The sequence below is a fragment of the Ixodes scapularis genome, unplaced genomic scaffold (assembly GCF_016920785.2).
Source record: "Ixodes scapularis isolate PalLabHiFi unplaced genomic scaffold, ASM1692078v2 PGA_scaffold3__209_contigs__length_174095766, whole genome shotgun sequence".
Classification (NCBI taxonomy): Eukaryota; Metazoa; Arthropoda; class Arachnida; order Ixodida; family Ixodidae; genus Ixodes; species Ixodes scapularis.
Window position 1 is genome coordinate 167,657,065 of NW_024609868.1, and position 17,056 is coordinate 167,674,120.

At 48.3% G+C, this 17,056-nt stretch overlaps 1 pseudogene; it reads left to right on the forward strand.

Annotated features, from left to right (window-relative positions):
* The first annotated feature begins 1,614 nt into the window (after positions 1 to 1,614).
* On the forward strand, positions 1,615 to 2,294 carry LOC121837362 (annotated as a pseudogene).
* Positions 2,295 to 17,056: the final 14,762 nt, after the last annotated feature.

Sequence of the window (17,056 nt, forward strand, 5' to 3'; positions counted from 1 at the left end):
AGTCGAAAGATACGGGAAACGAGCTAAGCAGGTGCCGCTCGCGATTCACCTCGCTACCTTTCTTTCTAAAGTTCACTCAGAAATAAGCCTACGAGCAGATATTGCCACCTGTTTATTGGAAAGTAGACATTTTGGAAGATCGCGCCATCCATCTCACCAACTGGCGACGCTGCTTCCTAGCAAATAACCAGCCCCCTTGTGCAGCAACGCGCAATAACTTGGCCTCTACGTGTGATCGGGAACAATACTCATTGAGAGGAATGATCGGAAATGACCGGGAATACGTCAACTATTTCTCTTGGGAGAGCAGGAATAGATTGCGTCGAGGCGGAAGGCGAACGTTTCACGTGACGATTCCCTGTAAGAACGAGCTCTCATGGACCGACTTAACATACTGACACTGAATGTAAGTTCTTAATTAAGCAGACGTAAACATATCATCGTTTAACTGAGGATCTTCACCGTTCAATAAACAGCAACACCAGTGAGTCAACACTCTTTGAGTCACATCTAAAGAAGAAGCTATTCATCATGTTTACCACTTGTGTTGTGCGCGCCAGCAAAACGACTGATCAGTATGGTTCGTTTTGAGGCGCATAAAGCTGTTACAGTGTAAACAAAAGGGTTCGAGTTTTGGTACACATTCTCGAAATAAAGTGAGCGCAAATTACTGCCTGAAGGTACCGAGGCAGTAGATAAAGTAATTGTAATGTAATGTCATTACTGTTAGTCTGAGGTAATTTCTAATGTAATTTAATTGCATGTTTTGCAGTTTTCAGAACAGTAATTAGTAATGTAGCTTAATTACCATTTAAATGTAATTTTGCCATCTCTGCTATAATTCTACCCAGGAAAAAAGTATTTGTTTTGGTAATGCCGCGCGCACTTTTTTCTTTTGGTAAGAAGAATAGGGTTTGGTTTTTTTCCTAACACCCGGTAAATTGTTTGCTTCTTATTGCGGAAGTTAGAGCAGGAACAGAAAGAGAGCAAATATTTGAAGTTAAGTCTCTAAGATACCTGCCAAAAACCAAACAAAAGTCCCCCGAAAGTTGCAACATAAGGAATGTTAGCAAATGTCATGCACAACCACCAGATGGAGCGCGCGAGAGCTCTTTTTTTTTTGTGTGTGTGTTGTGTTTTCTTCTTCTTCCCTCTCGTTCGAAGTTAGTCCTAATAAAAACAGCGACGTGACGCTATGGAGGTTACGCCTCGTCCCTCCTCGTCGGGCATTACGTTTATTCCCATTGCGCTCCGCGACCCTGCATATGCTCAATAACCAACAGGTTATGGGCCCAGGACGACGCTATGCCGGTGCGCAATGCGGTGAGCGAGCGACATTAATGTCCTCTAAGGAACGACTCAACTACGTCGAAGACACCGACGACAAACCATGCCGCAGGTGTGGAATTGGAAACGCGGTTAACGAGCTCGGCTGTGCTGCAAAAGAAGAAGTGAACTAAGCAAAAACTGCGTCGACAGTTTGTGAAAGACGTCGCCGGACCAGTACGTGTGTTCCTGCTTCGCTAGGTGCCGCGATACGCGAAACAGGAATTAAACGCAAGTTCATCGCGGTAAGCCTATTTCGAACCACTCTTGACTAAGCAAAGCGATACGATGGCGTTAGCAAAACTCTCAAGCGAAAATTACCATGCGTGGGCGATTCGAGCCAGAGCGGCACTCGTCCAGAAAGGCTGTTGGGAAGCCATCGAGCCTGGCTATAGTGGAAGAGAAATAACGAACGACGAGAGAAATATCAGTTACAAGGCTTTACATTCATGTTCCTAGTAGTGGTACTGGACGACACTGGGGAATGTTCGACAGCTCACGAGGCCTGGAATACGCTGGAAGAGATACATTCGAAGGGTGGCCTACTACAAGCTCTTCGGTTGATGAGAGACTTTTTCAACACCAAAATGAAGCCAGACGGAACCATGAAGGATTACCTGGGTCGAATAATGAACCTACACAGGAAGCCTTGAACGGGAGGATACGCCTTCACCGACAGGGAAGTGGCACTGGTGATGCTGATGGGCTTTCCAGAAACGTACGAACCACTTATCCTAAATCTTGGGCAAGACGAAGGAACGCTCATGACGAAGAAAGGGGAAGCAAGGCTGCTGGTGGAAGAAAAGCGGCAAGTCTAACGTGAAGAAGGCAGACTGAGTGAGAGTGCAGAAAACAAGGCCCTCATGACGAAGAACAAGCCCACTACACAGAGCAGTCAGCGCCATAAATGTAATGGGAAAGAACATTTTACAAGAAAGGAAAACTCGCACTGCTACGAGACCCTCTGAACCGAAACGACGAGTCCGGTGTTTTGCGCGCGAAAACTTTGGACACATCGCCAGAGAATGCAAGGAGAGTCCTGATGACGAAGGATGTGGCTCACAGAGAAGAAGAGATTCAAGTGGAGTGAAGAAGGCTCTCTGTGCCAGAGGTGGGAGTTCGTCAAGGTCAGGCATCTGGTACCTTGACAGTGGAGCAACTGACCAGATGACGTCAAACAGAGCCAAGTTCACCAGCTTCCAGCCCTGCTAGTCGTCTGCTGAGGCTGCAAATTAGGAAGTCGTGGAGGTTCTTGGGAGAGGACAAGTGGAGATTGAACTCTCGAAAGACAGCGGTGGCATTCCCGTCGAGCTTAGAGATGTCCTTGACGTAGCCAGCTTGGACGGTAACCTCTTGTCAGTTGGGAAGATTGAGGAACGTGGACTGAACTCGACTATCAGCAGCGGAACGGCTAAAGTGAGTGAAGCCAATGGTGACCTGATTCTCAAAGCAAAGAGTGATGGTAAATTGTACACTGTGAGTGAGTCGTGTGCAACATTGAAGTTAGAAAAAGCGATAGACGTTGCCTTGTGGCATCGACGCCTCGGTCACCTCCACCATGAAGCTGTCGAAAAACTTTGTCAAATCGGGAGAAGCAGTGAAGACGCGAAGTGCTCAACATGTGCACTCGGCAAATTGAAGAGAGACAGCTTTCCGAAGACTGGTGGAGCGAGGGCTAAGGCCCCATTGGACCTGGTTCACTCGGATGTTGTTGGAAAGATCACACCTGTTTCGAAGGGACGGTCGAACTACTTTGTAACGTTCATTGATGACTAGTCCAGATACACTGTAGTGTACCCAATGAATACGAAAAATGAAGTGCTGGACGGATTCGACCAATGCAGCCAAATGGTCAAGAACCTTCACAAAACGAAAGTGAAGATGCTACGCAGTGACAACGGAGGTGAATACATCAGCCTGGAATTCACCAATACCTTGCTAAGCATGGTATCTTGCGACAGCTGACGGTGCCCAGAACGCCTCAGCAGGCATTCTGGGAGGATGAACCGAACGTTGCTGTACACAACGAGGTGCCTACTGATTGAATCGGGCATCACAAAAGAACTATGGGCTGATGTTGTGGTGACTGCATCACACATTCGCAACAACTGTCCATCGAAAGCACTCGACGGAGCGGCTCCCGAGGCCAAGTGGCTTGGGAGAGAGGTCAAGTCGAGCCACCTAAGAGTGTTCGGATGCAAGGTATGGATGGTTGACAAGAACCAACGCAGGAAGACGAAGCTCGACCCAAAGGCAGTGGAGTGTGTGCTGGTGGGTTACCCAAAGGGAGTAAAATGGTATAAACTCTGGTACTGGCGCAACGACAAGTTCTTCGTCAGTCGTGATGTGACCTTCGACGAAAACAGCTTTCCATGCAAGACTGAGGCTGGAGGTCGACTAAATGAAGAAGGCAGAGACTGTGCTGTAGGCCTGATCACAGTCATTGTTGATGAAGAGACACAACCAGAGGAAGAGAGAAGCGATGATGGTACCAGCTACTATGACAAAGTCGAGATCTCGGAAGAGGAAGATATTCCTACTCCTCAAGTGGCAGAGACCACCAATGTTTTAAGACGTTCGGAGAGGCTGGCACTGAAGAAGCAACTTCCGAAACCCTCTCGTACCTGTTTTCTGACGAGACAAAGCAGCTTGGAAGATCCTCAAACAGCGGAGGAAGCACTCTCAATGCCTGATGCTCAGGAATGAAGAAAAGCCATACAAGAGGAGCTAGGCAACCTGAAGAAAAATGACACATGGGAAATGGTTCCAAGACCAAAGGACCAACAAGTCATCAAATGGAAGTGCGTATTCAAGAAGAAGTTCGACAAAATGGTGACCTAGAGCGTTACAAGGCTCGACTTGTTGCCTTTGGTTATTCTCAAGTAGGAGTTGACTTCAAGGAGACCTTCTCGCCGGTGGTGAAGCTCAAGTCTGTCTGAACACTGTTAGCAGTAGCAGTGGAAAGAGACTGGAAGATTCATTAAGTTGGTGTCACTGCTGCATATGTAAATGGCCCTAATGAAAAATACACCAGGCAATCCTGGTGTGACATCAAAGAATCCTGTTGTGACACCAGAATATCTGGTGTGCCCACCAGCGATGCTGATGTATCGAGCACACCAGCCTGGCGTGCCCACCAGAAGTGCTGGTGTACCCGCACATCAGCCTGATGGGTACACCAAGGGAGTCTAATGTCACATCACAAAGACTCATGCGCCGACCAGGCAGCCTGGTGTGCACACCACGCAGTTTGATGTGACACCAGAGTTGTGTTTTTGTTGACTTCTCCCCCCGGTCCGCGCGCGTGTTTTCTATTAGTTTGTGTGCCGCTCCGTCCCCCGACGGGGTGCCTTGTTTCCTCCCGTCTTGGTGGTCGCCGGAGACCCCGCGGCGGGCTCCTTTGTGCTCCAGAGGTGTCCCCCTCGTCCCGAGCACTTTCCCGGGCGGCCTTGGGCAGCTTGGGGCGCTCGTCGGCTCGCCTCTTCCGAGGGTTTCTCTTTCCCTTTCCGCCGGTATTCTTGTTTAAGTTTGAGAAAGCAAAGAAGTCTTCTTTGTGAGTCGAAGCCGAAAAGATGTGTTGGTGCGCTTTCCTTACATCCGACGAGCTTGGTTTGGTAGCAAAGCAAGCAACAAAGGAAGCTAGTAATTATTACAGTTTTTGGGGCCGAAATGCCTACTACGAACGAGGAGGGCGTCGACCGCCTGAAGCGAAAGAGGATTACCCTGCGAGCCGCCACAACAAAAATCATCAACGAAACTGGCGTCTGCTGGCCACGGATCCAACCGACATCGGTGAGCTCGAAGAAACATTTGATATTCTTCTACTTAAGGAGGCTTCCCTGAAAGAGCTCGACAAGGAAATCGAGCTGTCTGTCGAATATGATGCCTTAGAAGAGGAAATTTCTGGTGCGGAGGGGTACGCGGAACGGATCAGCGTAACTAAGACACGAGTCAACCGCAAGCTGAAATGCCAAGAATTTCGGAACGACAGGGCGTCCGGTTCTTCGACGCAGGGCAGTGGCTCCGGACAAACTCCAGTTGATCACGGCCAACTCCCTACAACAGTAAAGCTTCAGAAGCTTTACTGTTGTGTTTTTTTGCTTTCCTGAATAAAGTAATTATGGCAGCAGCGTTGTTGTCAAACTTATCATTGTACGCTTTTTTGTGAGTAAAGCAACACCCAGTCAACAGGTGGTCTGGTATCATATTACAACAAAACCTGATGTCCCGCCAGAACACCAGATTTCTGGTATAACATCAGAAGACCAGATTTCTGATGTCCTACCCACACATCAGATTTCTGGTGTCACACCAGAAAACGTCCCAAATCACATCTGTGAAAAAGTCTGGTGTAACATCAAGTCACACCAGCCCTCGAGCTGGTGTATTTTTCACTAGGGGGGACCTTGAAGGAGACCGTGTACACGGAACAACCTGCGAAGTACGAGGACCGCAAGGACGACGTATGTCTCTTGAAGAAGAGCCTGCATGGACTACGTCAATCCGGACGGGAGTGGAACCTGGAACTGGACAAGTTTCTGAAGACAGAGGGTTTTCTCGGTCCAAGGCGGATCCATGCGTTTACTTTAAGCAGGGGGAGGGGGGGCATCATCGTAGGTGTCTACGTGGATGACCTGTTACCGCAAAGTACGAAGAGGCGATCAAGAGCTTCAAGAGAAGCATTGGACTTGCATTCAACACCAAGGACCTCGGAGAGGTTAGCGACATCTTGTCAATCAGAGTCGTGCGACATGAAGATGGAGCACTCACATTGGACCAAACATCGTACGCCGAAGAAATCTTGGAGTCATTTGGGATGACAAGTGCTAAAGGGGCGGCATCACCGCTTGATCCTGGAATGAAGTTTCAGAGATCTACTCCTGCCGATGAAGACAGGAAGTTGAAGCGCAAGTACCGACAAGCGCTTGGAGCGCTTCTTTACTTAGCGGAAGGCACAAGGCCAGACTTGGCATTCGCAACCACTTGTATGAGCCAATTCAGTAAACACCCCACCTTGCAGATGGGGAACGGCACAAAGAACATTTTGAGGTATGTGCAACAGACAAAGAACTATACCCTCACATACACGAAGACAGGAGGCTGTGTACAAGGTTTTTGTGATGCAGATTGGGCGAATGATACAAATGACAGGCGGTCATTTATTGGGTACATTTTCATGCTGGCTGGTGCTGCCATTTCGTGGAGCAGCAAGAAGCAGAAGTCCACTGCATTATCCAGCATGGAAGCCAAATACCTTTCAATGTGCCACGCGGCAAAGGAGATACTGTGGCTCCAACACTTTCTCAACGAGATGGACTTCGTCCTTCAGCCACAAGTTTTGCAAGTTAACATCCAAGGAGCTATCGCTCTTAGAAGCAAGCAAGTGACGTCAGAGCGCAGAAAACATATTGACCTGCGTCATTTCTTCTTTAGAGAGAAGATTGAAGAAGGAAGAATAAGACCACTGTATGTGAAGTCATCAGACAATTGTGCCGACGCCCTGAGCAAGGCACTCAATGAAAGAAGAACGCGTGAACTTTTTGGACGCTGGGGTCTTCAGGTGTATAATGGGCGTATTAGCACATGAAAGGGGGGGGGGGGGGTGTTAGCAAGTGTCATGCACCACCACCAGATGGAGCGCGGGAGAGCTATCTTTTTTGTTTGTGTGCTGTGCTTTCTTCCTCTTTCCTCTCATTCGAAGTTAGTCCTAATAAAAAACGGTGATGTTACGCTATGGAGGCTACGCCTCGTCCCTCCTCTCCGGGCATTACGTTTATTCCCATTGCGCCCCGCGACCCTGCATATACTCAATAACCAACAAGGAAGACTCTTACTCCAAGGTTTGAATAACGAATCCTAAAAAGTTAATATCCTAAGGCAATCAGAAATATGCTTTTATAGCAACCATATTTTAAATTAGCGTGGCATAAATACTCTCATTCTTTCTGGGAACATAACGTAAGCGTATTTTCGCATGCTACGAATTTCGGGTATTCGACTTCTTGACTCTTTTCTGTACAGTTAAAATCTAGGGGAAATTTTTTAATTCAACACGTGCGCAGAACAAACGTAAATATACCGCATCAACACGAAATGATTACTTGCGACAACGTGCTGAATGAAGATGGCGGCATGCCCGGCAGTCCCGAAAGAAAACAAGAAAACAAAAAACTGTTCATTTTGAATTTGCCTTAGTGGTTTCAATTGAGAGGCGTTTTCATTATTCCGACTGTCCGCGCGCGCGTCGCCGGCTGGACGGATCGACATTCCAGCAGACGACCACTCAGTGGTCTCTTTTCTCGACACTCCGAGGTTCTGAAAAGCCACGTCACTTTCTTCCGCGTTTCCTCCGTTTTTCCCCCTGCCGACAAAGAACCCACAACGATGACGGGGCGAGAGGGTCGGCTCCATTCACTCCGATTTCGGCCGAAAGGCAACTCTTCTCGGCCGCACGGGTTGCCGGCACTGCTCTCAGTCTGATTTGCTAGCGGCGGCGCGGACTCAGAATGAATGGTGCCCGGGTAAATAGCGGCCATCCTGTCAGCGAGGCGTCCTGATTATTCTTCCCATTCAAAATTGGCAATCAGTATTCAGACCTGGCCGCCCGGAGCGCCGACGTCACACCCCCCCGCGACCGGGCTTCGGGCCGTGCTGCTCTGCTTTGTTCTTTTTGCTCATGGGCGGCCCCGGAGAGTGGAAGCAGCGCTACGCGCGGCGACATGTTTAGCGACGCCGCATCTGTGTGTGCGTGTTCGCGGTGGTTGCCCGCGATTGAGTCGGAGGCCAAGTTGCGGTCCATGTGCCTTCTCTGGCAGGTTCCTCCGTGTTTTGGGGCGACGAGCTGATAATCTCCGTTCGAGGAGGAAGCAAGAAAAGAAGGCGTCTTGTCTTTATGGAAATGTCTGCTGTCGATATCCTGGAGTTGTTTTCCTCGGTATATATATATATTTTTTTTTTTCAGAGGCTCAGCGGACACGCATCGTGGGGTTCAAATGGAGATTTTGCGCATAAAGACGTACGATGGTGGGGGAGCGGGTTTTGTTGCAGCGAAAGTTCATTTCCATCGGAGCCTGATTAGGCCGCGCATCAGTGAAAGCGGGACCGAGATTTGTTGATACGTCAATCCACTGGGTACTTGCCTTTCCAGTTGGAGAAAGTTCCACCGTAACAACCGCGCATATCGGATGGCGAAGCCTCGAAAGAAGCAGTATATTCTTGACTGAGTGGTTGTGATTTTCTGACATTAAGACACGACGAGTGACTTTAATATAATATGCGTGTGTCATGAATCAGCCTTTTGTGAGAAGGAACACTATGTCGTCTTCACAGGATCATATAACACTTTAAAGAAGTTGCGTAATCATTTTTGAAGCATAAAAACGTTTATGGCTCACTCCTACCAGCTTCCTGTAACGTAGACGCGTGTACACAGTCCTGTAAGGAAGATACCTGAAATGGTGCGTTTAGACTCGCAGATTTGAGGGCGGATGAGCCCAGGCGTGAATTGAATGTTGGAGCCGGGTGACGAAATTGACTCTTCACTGGCGAAAAATCTGGATCACCCCGGGACCCATATCTTGATTTTCCCCCAGCGACCGGTCCATATGGCCACCCGGCTCCAAAATTCACTTCCCGCCTGCACGGATCCGCCCACGAATACGAAAGTGTAAAGGCGCCATTACTTCACAAAATATTCAGGTATATATAAACGAATTTAGAGAACCGTAAGAGCGCTCAGTTGGGAACTGAGGTCCGTCCGACTGTGAATCTAATGTTAAAAGAAGTGCACTCCTGACTTGAAGGTAACAGAGCAAAAAATGACTCACACAGCCAGACCACACGCACACTGTTAAAAAAGGCACCTCTTAGGTGGATCAATGCTTAATAAACTACATTTACAAGTATTGCCCGTATTCAGCAGAAGTCAGCTCTGCAGCTTAAGTATATATCCTCAATGCAGAAGGCGGGTTACTTCTAAAGTCGCTCACCTGTGCACCACACCTGCTCACCACCTCATCACACCTGTTAACTTCAGTCGCTAAAAGCCTCCTTAAAAAGAATTAAAAAAAATGTGAAACGATATCTCGCAAATCACGAGATAGAAACAGAAACCAAAGGCCGGCAGTCAAACCTTACATTCACAACATATCCCATAAGCTCAAGAAGATGGGTAACCAAGCAACTATTGATGTTGTCTTTTCGGCCCCCCACAAGCTCTCAGGTTTATATAAAAACGTTAACAATACACCAAAATTCAATACAGGCTACACAAAAAACATAGAACCCCTCATATCCCTTGCTCATGAGGAGTGGTTGATTGCTTTCATCTTTCATGGGGCAAACTTGATTCAGGTCAAACAGGAAGATGCGTTAACGACTGATAAAAAGAACATAACAACAACATCCAAGCAGCTAATTCAGGTCTTCTCGGCATTCACTGCCGTGACTACGGAAGCTAAACCAACTTCAAAATGTTATTCGTAATTAGCAAGAATCATGACTTATTCACTAGAGTCACCATCAAAGCAGCAAGTATCGTAAAGCAGAGATACACATGTGTTAGCAATCCATCTAGATCACTTTCCGAGAAAACGTTGTTATACCTAGACTTTACTCGGAGCCCTATTGAAAGTTTTCATGTGTATGAGAAATTTCTTGTGCCCAATAAACACATATCAATCATACACGATATATAAGAACCATATGAGAACCATAAAAGAACCATATAAGAACTATATAAGAACTATATGGGATATATAAGAAGATACAAGCGCCATATAAAAGACTTGTGAGAGGTTTCTTATATGGTTCTTAAATATCTAATATAGTTCTTTATATAATTCTCATATATTTCTTACATGGTTCTTATATGTTCTTATATATCTTGTATTATTCATATGTGTTTATTGGACTCAAGAAATTTCTCATACAAATGACTTTTTTCTCTAGAAAGTTAACCAGTTCGTTAGACTTTGAAATCATTTAAAAAGGTCGAAATACCACGCGGAACAAGAGTGGCTTTACTTGGCAGCAGAATGAAAGCAACGACGTTTCATAACGCTTTTTTTTTCCATCGGTGTGAAGGAAGAAGACAAAATACAAACCAGAGTTGACAGTAAGGGCGACGTGAGAGGTTCCTTTCTGATGGTGTGCGTGTGGTCTGAGTGTGAGAGTTATCTTTTGCGCAGTCACCTTTAAGGGGGTACGGAAACCAAATTCTGGAGCTCATTTCTTTGTTTCAACACGACGCAGGTAGCAGCACAACCACAGAAACATAAATATTGCGCTAGAAAACGCAAGAAAACATATTTTAAAGTGAATTAAACGATAATCAAAAACCACCTGGTAGTTGGTTATGAAGCTTCAATGGAATGTCGTGACGACAACATGCCTCTGAAAGCAGCGCCGCAGCGGTATGTCCGCTCACTGGTATAGATTGCCTAGGCCTGAACGCAATACCGAGGCGTCTTGGTGGAAAGAGCCAAAACGAAGTGAGCCACCTTGGTTTCAGCTCTCGCGCGACGTGCAAACGCGTGCTTCGGTTGTTCTCAGGTTTGGTGCGCGTGCTGGCCCCGCGATCTCTACAGCCCTTGGGTACTTCGACAAAGCGAGATTGTAACGCGTTGACGCCTCCAAGTGGCAAAACTCGTCACTACGGTACGCTTGGTCGTCCGAGGCATGATGACGTCAAGACGTCTGCCGGATCTCCCGAGATGCATCGCGCTCCTCCATGGCTGATTTTGAAGCGCTCGCCAAAATCGCGGCATTTAGAGCATAAAATATAGCCATCTGCTCAAAATACGACCGTGCAATTATTCATTACAGGCTTAGCTGATCATATTGAACTCATTTCTTGATGTTTTCTCTATATTTCAAGTTTCGATTCCGTATCCCTTTAAGGAATTGGTGTGTGTATGTTTCTACAGCCGCAAGCTAGTTTGCCTCAGTGGGCGTCTAGTGTCTCAACTGTAGAAGAGCATTTTAACCAGCGCAGTACAACCGCTAGTCTGATGTCTTTCAGGTGCATCACGCAGTAGTGATTCACGACCGCACGCCGGTACGATGCCCATCCAGATCGAAACAGGCAGTAGTGTGGACTGAAACCAGGATCCCTGGGTTGTGCAGCGCGAGCGTTCGTTCCAGGTGCTCAGAGGTAGTGTGCGCTAGACTCACTGTATATTAAAGGAGTATCACATTCTATAAGGTGCGCTGTTATTGTTAAATTTTAGCTTTGATCGGCCATTTAGACGCCAAAACATATATCGTGGAAGGGAATGCCAACCCCCGAATCCCAAGCGGAGGCGGCGCGAATTTTCCCCGAAGTCAGGAAGCGCCCAGGTCGGGACGCACTACCTGCTATCACCACCGGTGAGACATAGTTATATATGAAAAAAGTTATTTGTGCCACAGACCATTGTAAACTAAGAGTTCATAAAAACTTCACGCTCCTGGAACTCTGTACGAATCTCTAATACAAGTTGCAACAAAAAAAAAAAAAAACTTTTTTTTTTTTTTTAACATATTTTCTAAACGCTCATGGTGATCACAGAAAAAAAAAAGGCTCGAGGTATATCTAAGCACTTCTTATGAGTTGTGAATGCAAAGGCAGGCATGCCGCTCTTCGCTCGATCCCTTCTTTATTACGCGGCGTACAACGCGCTGGCCTTGGGCGTGGAACGGTGGAGTCGCTGCCTCACGGACACGCAGCACCATCGGGTGAGCGATCGATCAAACTGTCGTGTGCCTTGCGGCGCAAGGAATCATCAGACAGCGTCGTAGTTCCCAGCAGAACGAACCCCTTGGTTTACTCCATGCGCCGTATATATTACCACGTGCCGTACAACCGATAAGAGGCGAGCGAAGGCGGTGATCAGTGATAATACAACAGTGTGATAACACAGTCAGGATGATACCACGCAAACTGACGCGCAGCGGCCAATGGGAGCCTCGTCGACGCACGCCACCCAATGGGACCGAAGTGCAAAAGGTGCCGTTGGCTAGCTTTGCTCGTGGTTTCATTAAGGTGTCGTTTTGCATGGTTTCAAAGCTGATGATGTCGGCTCGCTCCATGAGACCCCAGTTAATGCTTCCGCATTAAAAGATTAAGCCTCTGTCTCGGCTCCTTGAGCCTGGGAGTTTCGATACTCTGGTAACATTCAGGGACCTTAGTGTGCACTATAGTCCGTTGCAACTCAAGAAGGTAGGGCGATGGTAAGACGGCCCGGGGAGGAAGAAGTTGACAATACGCTAAAGAGATAAGGGGGTTTCCCCCTCTCTTCTCCAGCGTTGCGTCTGCTTCCTTCTCCTCGGCCCCTCTAACGCTCGCCCTACCTTCTTGAGTTGCAACAGGATATAGACACTAATCTCTCTGACTATTTGCTGGACCGCGTTTGCTCAGCTCCGCTTATTCAGAGGAATGTGGACACGGTTGGCCACCTTTTTGGTAGGGTGATATTATCTCTAGGCATCGTAGTAATACAGCGGACAGCGCTGTGGCGGCAGGCTGCCATAGAAATAGGCATGGGTCTAGTATGCTCTACCGTGGGTATTTCCTGCTTGACTGAAGTGGCTTGGCGAAGCAGATTATGGAAACCCAGTAGATGCGACAAAGGAAGGTCCACTATGGCATCATCTCGTGTGGCGTGCTGTTCAAATCGCCCCAGTCACTGAGAGACAAGAACTTGCCATCGGTAAGTATTTAGTGTTTTGCGGCTATCTTGGCGCGCAAGAATACATATGGCAAAAAAATACTTATCTGCTGCCAAGATTTTCACAAAGTCGCCCCGCGACACTTCAGCTGTGAATGGAAAACTCAACTTCAGCCAAGGAACGCGTACAGGGAACGCCGCTCCTTGGAACGCAGTTTACGACAGTACTGCGAGTAAGGAAACATGAAAAGGTAATTGGGGGTGCTACCTGAGGGATTAGCGCATACTAATCGCTGGATTAGGTTTGAGTCAATTGTCGTCAACGTGTTCCTAGTTGGATGAATAAGGAATAATGAGGCCATTGGAAATACTCGCGATGTCCAAAAAGTGTATTTTAGATTTATCATATGTAACTTGAATCTCATAGTTTCGGACATGCAGTTGTCTTGAGCATCTCGTTTCACTTTTGAAAGGGAAGTGCCACGATCACTACCGTTTGATTCCGGCACACTATTAACAATTGATAAGTGCTGGACGTTCGGCGTCTTCGGCGCGGCCGCCAGCTGTGGGCGGTGCTAGCTATACGGTAGCCCCGGCGAGCCAGAGATGCGCATCTCTATAGTCCGCCGCTATCACTTTCCCAGATTACGCTGACATTGCTCGCAGGTCATTAAATTGCCACTGGAGGCTGGTGTTACAACCAGGCTCCGTGAGGCTGGGTGCTACAGTGGCAGCGCGGCGAGCCAGTCGAGCGTTCGCGGATCATTCTGGTCGGGCTAGCCTGGCCCGAACTAGAGCAAATCCGTCTTCACACCGACCGAATTGCTGGGCGGAAAAAGGTGGCACCGTTCACATTTGTTGAAACTCGTCGCGTTCGCGCGGCTCCGGTCTCTCGCGGATCTCAGAAAGGAATGGCCCTGGCTTGAGTGGTGTTCGAAGAAATGCCCTCTTGCAGGTAACGCTAACCCACGGGGCCGAGGAAATGCCCGACGTTCAGGCAACAATAAAATAACGAGCAAACGGAGACAACGTGCCTACGTTCCACTCACGTCAATTTGTCTCCGCAGGTCTTCTTTGTGGGCAGGCACTGTCTTCGTTGCTCAGACGCCTCTCGTCGAACAGGGATGAATAATTTTATCGATTAGCATATCTGTAAGCACAACGATACCAGAGAGAAGGCGCCTTTTGCACAACGTGGAAACTCCAACAACTCCGGCGGCAACCCCAACCACTTGGCGACTCGGCCAAGATGTGACGCCGCCAGGCGCCATTTCCTCCGTGCGTTGCGATGGGCAGCGACGTCCTAAAACGTTTTTCCGCGCGGAAAAAATCGGTCTCGGAACGATTGCTCTCGCGATGGAATATTCCGTCGCCGGTGAGGGGATTCCCCCTCCCGGCGTCCATTTCCCGGCGGATTCGCTTGCGAATCCGCGAGTGTGATTCAGCCATACTGGCTCGTTCACACTTGCGAAATACGCACTCGCCGGAGACTGCATTCGCTCGCCGAAAAAAGATCAGGCCATTCACATTTGTTGCCGCCTGCGGAGTGCGCTGCGCGAGCTTCTCGCAGCTTCCCGAACGGACAAGGGCTAACGAGAGCTCTCAAACCTCCTTCTTGCCCTCGCGTGTCTCGTCGCCATCGTCACCAGGTTGTCAGCGGGGATCTGACGTCAGCAAGCGCCACTTCCCCCGCGCGTTTTGATCGGTTTGGGGCGAGAAAATACTTTTTTCCGGCGTTCAAGATTGGTCCCAGAGCGATTTTGCTCACCGCCGAAAATTCTGCCTGCTTTCATCGACGGGCGTCAGAATTCTCGCGGATCCAGCTGCCGGTTTGCAAGTATGAACGAGGCATTATCAGGGCCGTAACCAGGGGGGGGGGGGGGGCGGGGGGGGGGGGGGGGTAGGGGGTTTTGATCTTCCCCCCCCCCGAAATATTTTTCTGGGTACGGCCCTGGTCGGTGCACTGGCAGCCAGCCGATTTTAATCTCCACCTCTGCGCACGCGCAGTGGCGCCGGTCGGCTACCGGGTACCAAACCGGGACCGGTTCTCCGGTTTGCTGTAACTCGCCATTATATGCCACCGATGCACATGATTCATAGGCGAAAATAAGAAAATAGACACTTTCAAAATGGCCGCCGTTGTCCCCGAACCCCCCCCCCCCCCCCCCCCCCCCCCCCAATATTTTTCTGAGTACGGCCCTGGGCATTATACCTATTTCGCGACGGCGCCGCAGGAGCACGCCGGCCGCCGCCGGTTGCCTTGGCTGTGCCGAGGCGCCAGACTGTAGGGAGCCGGCTCTCCGGCGACGTAAAGTAACCATGGCACGCGAACGCGCGCGCCCGCGTTATGTTACGTTTACACCGGAGAAAAAATCCGCTGCCGCGGCAGCGGATTCGCACCCGGCGACGGTGGCGACGAGCGGGTTGTGTTTCCATCTATTTCCTTCGAGCGGCGGCGCCGGCTGCGGCAGCTGTTCTCGTAATATCCCGTTATATATGACGAGAAGGCGAGAGTTCCCACCTCGGCTGTATCTCCCGGGCGTTGCTGCTCCCGGAAGAACGAGTACTCGTGACGTACGCAGCGTCGCATGGCGGAAAAAATGTCCCTTCCGGTCATCGAAACGCCTCGTTCGACGACATAAATGCGTCCTGAACCTATACGGCTCGCCGACGCGTTTTACGCCCAGCGTTTCGCCCAGACTTGTACACGTTACTGAAAAATAGCAAGGAATTACATGTTCAATTACTCGAGGCTAAATTCTAATTTATTACAATTACAATTACACTCCAATAAAAGTAAGTGACCGTTACCCCAAAAAGTAATCCGTTACTTTCGTGGTGTTATTTTCAACATTATTGCCCTCAAGGAAGAAACAAAGGGAAGAAGGTTATTCAAGTTCTTATTGTTGCAGCCTGTTCCATTTAATGACTTTAAGTATTTTGAGCACCAGCTGACTCTCGAAAGTCTCGTCTGACATTTTGCGTTATTTCTTACTCAATATGTCGACTGCTACGCTGAACACCCTTTGAACCGAAGCACTGCATGGGAGTGGCATATTGTGCCTCACGAATAATTGATGTTCTGCGTTGAGGTTTTTCAGTGAAGCAATGGAAGTACTATTTACCTCGAAGATAGCACAAAGCTTCGTCGTTGCAGCCGTTGCCTGATATTCGAGAGTTTTAGTAGATCATTCCGATACCTCCGATACCCCAATAACGATATGATGAATCGCAAAGGCGGCGGTGGAGTATCGGGTATCGTTATCGGACTCATCGGGACGATCTACTAAAATTCTCCCTTGTCGAAACCGCGAAGCTGTAGAATTCATCATACATCTAGGGTCTAGCCAAAACTAAAATGAGAATTATGTCCATCTTACTATACCGGCATATATTGCCAGACAATAGCAAAGCATAGTTGTAACAGTAAGCTGATAATTGAATAATAAATAAGGTTTGACTCGATACTCTTCTTCTTTTGCTTCTGAACAGGTCGAGCCTCGGTTGAGACGTTGTTGAATAGAAAAAGGTTTCCAGTAAATAAATATAAGTGATAGAAAAGAACACTCATAAGAACAATTAATTAGGACGGCGGTTAAAACAAGAAAATGTAGACGCACGTACGTTCGCCCTGTGTACCTTTCTCGGTGCTGCGTAAAAACGCACAGAGCACGAACCGACTGCAGTCTACTCCGATGTTCTCCAGATAGACGTGCGCAGATGCCACGGGGAGCGAAGGACGGAATACTAAGCCGCGCTATGGCCCCAGTCATGAGTTTCACTCTCTCATCAAGCCAGAATATCAAGTCTACGTCCGCCACCTTTATGTTTTATTTGTAAAATATCTGCTTGAGATAAGGTGCGTCCTGCTGGGGTTAGTACAGGAAGAAGAAGAAAGGAAGACTATTTTCCATTTTCGAAGTGCTCGCAAAAAGCTGACTCCCAAAAAGGGTGATTGAGATGCAGATAACCTGGCTGGAATTCACAAAAAAAGTGGGCCAACCATAGAATTTGGACTACAAAAAAGGAAGTAGCTTTTAAAACAGGGTCAGATAAGCTGAACGAAACAGAAAAAACACATC